Source organism: Triticum aestivum, chromosome 4A, assembly GCF_018294505.1.
Source record: "Triticum aestivum cultivar Chinese Spring chromosome 4A, IWGSC CS RefSeq v2.1, whole genome shotgun sequence".
NCBI lineage: Eukaryota > Viridiplantae > Streptophyta > Magnoliopsida > Poales > Poaceae > Triticum > Triticum aestivum.
This window is the reverse complement of record NC_057803.1, coordinates 711,722,218-711,725,127: the sequence shown is the minus strand read 5'-3', so window position 1 is coordinate 711,725,127 and position 2,910 is coordinate 711,722,218. Positions and strand designations below refer to the sequence as shown.

General features: G+C 45.7%; 1 long non-coding RNA gene across 1 annotated transcript; it reads right to left on the bottom strand.

Moving 5' to 3' along the window:
* Positions 1-671: 671 nt before the first annotated feature.
* Positions 672-1,583, bottom strand: LOC123083310 (uncharacterized). Its single transcript, XR_006439268.1, has 3 exons — positions 1,195-1,583; positions 926-1,073; positions 672-826 (listed from the first exon to the last, which is right to left on the bottom strand). It is a non-coding gene; the product is annotated as an uncharacterized lncRNA (long non-coding RNA).
* Positions 1,584-2,910: the final 1,327 nt, after the last annotated feature.

Sequence of the window (2,910 nt, the reverse complement as noted above, 5' to 3'; positions counted from 1 at the left end):
TGTTAGAGTTGTGTCGAATATTGTGTACTAGGTAGGTTACAGTTGGACTAGGAGGTGTATTGTGTTTACATAGGATGTGGAGTTGTGTCCTAATAGGACACTTGTATCCTAGGCCTCTTATACGTAGCGGGGGTAGACACACGATGTAACTTATGCCAACATAATAGCACGGGCACGCGGGGGGAGCCGGCGGCGTCTGCCGGCGACCTGGCGGCCGGGGTGCGGTATTGTGACGGTGTCATGGGGAGGAGCGTCCGTAGTCATGCCCCGGGGATGTAGCCAAGATGGTAAACCTCGTTAACAAATCTCGGTGTCATGCTGGTGTGATTGCTTGGTCCTTGGTAGATCGACAGAGTGGCTCAAATTTATTCTAACAGTCATTGGCGTCCTCACCACTTTAGCTCGCCGAGCAACGGTGTGCTCATTAACGCCTTGGCTCTCCAAGCACCACTCCGTCTTCTTTTGGACTGATCTGCATTTTGTTGTTTAAGTACTATATGCGCCTAGTGGTTTTCTTTATACCTGGGGATTGCTTGTTAGGAGCCATAGAGTTTGGTCTTGTGTCTGCCATTGACATTAGCACTACAAAGGTTTACTTCCTGATATATTCACATAAAACTGTGGAGTTGTAACTATCGATGTCAAATATTCACTAAGAAATTAAGGCTGATGTTTGTACTATTCGTTAGGAATTAGGATACATGTTTTCTCGCGTATTCAAGTATCTATTCTAGGCTGCTACTGGTGGTACCTTGTTCCCTCGTCCATGGCATCCTGTACGTCTTGTTCCAGACTTCCAGCTCTGAGGTTGGAGTTAACGCAATGCCTGGAAACAAAAGAATCATCAAAGTCCAGCAAAGAGCCTAGGACATGATTTCTGCTGCAAACCTTATATGATGAACGTGTACCCTGCGACCAAACTTACTGCGTAAGCTTGGTCTTCTTCTTCTCATTGGCAGCAGCTAGTCCTGGGCCGCCTCCCACTCTGGGCTCCCTTTACACGCCAGCCATACCTGCACATCTTCTCCAGCCCAAGAATCGAAAACACCACCCAGCCCCTTCGACGATTTCATCTGCAACAACCAGGAATTCACTGTCTTGGACCAATAACAGAGGCTGATGTTGTTACAGCGCAATTCTTAATAAATCATATATGCTATCCTAAAAAGGAGACAGAAGGGAACAGGTGCCTACTCAACAATTGAGCTGCTTCAAGTTGCTGCTATGCTTGGCGTTGGGCGAGGTAACCACGCAAGTGCTAGACGCGGGCGGACTGGCGCCGCTGTGCCTCAACGGACGATTGCCATCTCAGATTCCACGATGTGGCCACCATGTCATGTGAATTCTTAACCTGCAAATCCTGCTGCCTGCAGCCGCCTCTCTCCAGTCGGTCTCCTTGTCCGATGTCGTGGCTTCGAGACGCTCGCCGCGCCCAAGCACAGGCGGTCGTTGTAGGGCCAATCTCAGGCCGCTGGCAGGAACATCGTGAGGAAGGAGTCCCTCAGGGGTAGCGCTAGGTTGCAGGTGGTTCCTGGCAACGTCGGGGCTTATGTCAATACTTGTGGAGGAGAGCTCTGGATCGATGTGCTGCATTAGATGCTAGGCAATAACATATCAATACAAAACATTTTGGCTGGTGGCGTATAACTAATTGAGTTTGCAATCTATCCTCCAATCTGATGGTAAAAATCTACATGGCGTATAAACATGTTGCTGCTGTACCAAGCGTCGTTTATCAATGATTCGTGAACAGAAATCAGCTTGCTTCGTCATCGTTTTCATAGCAAGTACTCGGTGGCGTGGGGTTGTGCTAACAAATTGTACACATGTACTAATTTCACCGGTTGATAACCAACTATCATCTAAACAGAAATATTTGGCATCAAGCTGATGAAGAACGAACCTGGACCTGAGTTTGGAGGTGTCAGAGTTTGGAAGACTCCTTGATTCCTCCTAATATCGTCCTGCAGCGTGATTCATGCCTTCTTGCATGGATACAGCCTCAAAGGGAGCGTCACGGGAACAGAGCTGAAGCGGAAGGTAGCTTCCCTGGGGACAGACGTGATGAGATATGGCTGCAGATCAAGGGGATCGGGAAGAATTTGGTTAGATTTTTGTAGATGGATTGCATCCTAGAAGTTTAGGACGTGAAAACTACGAAGGAGACAGGAGAGGAAGATGATGATGAGCAGCGCTAGGGTTCTCTTCTTGATGGGGATGTGCCATATGCGAGGGAGATGGTTTTTTTTTTCTTTGAGGAAAGAGGGAGATGTTCTTTAATTTAGGGATCATGCTAGACATTTTCCCTTTGGCTGAGCGAGAAGTTTCTTGGAAGCCTATGAAAAAGATTTTTTTTAGGTCAAGATGGCATGGAGGTGGATATCCGTCCAGGACTCTTGCGATACTTCATCAAACGGATGAAAATAGCTACTGTTAGATCGGACGGATAGTTTCATTAGTTATTGACAATTAACATGGAGCCCCGATTAGTGCCTCCAATTAGTAAATATATATATAAGATGCCACTCTAATCATGGCGATTCATAAAAAAAGCCACTACAATTTTCAAATTTTGAAAAATGCCACTGCAATTTTTGCAAACTTTAAAAAACGTCACTGTAATTTGCAAACTTTGAAAAACGCCACTCCAGACTTCAAAAAATGCCACTAAAAAATGACATGAAATGGTATTTTTCAAAGTTTGGAAATTGCAGTGGCATTTCTCGGAAACACCAGATTTGGAGAGGCATTTATCAAATTAACCCAAATAAAAATAACTGGGCGAGCTGCTGGGTCTCTGGTGTCAGCCGCTCGTTGTGCAATTCTCTTGTTTATTACTACGTTGACAATGGCATGGGACCCATATGTCAGAAATAAATTAGGAGGAGACATTTTTTTATTAGCTTGAAA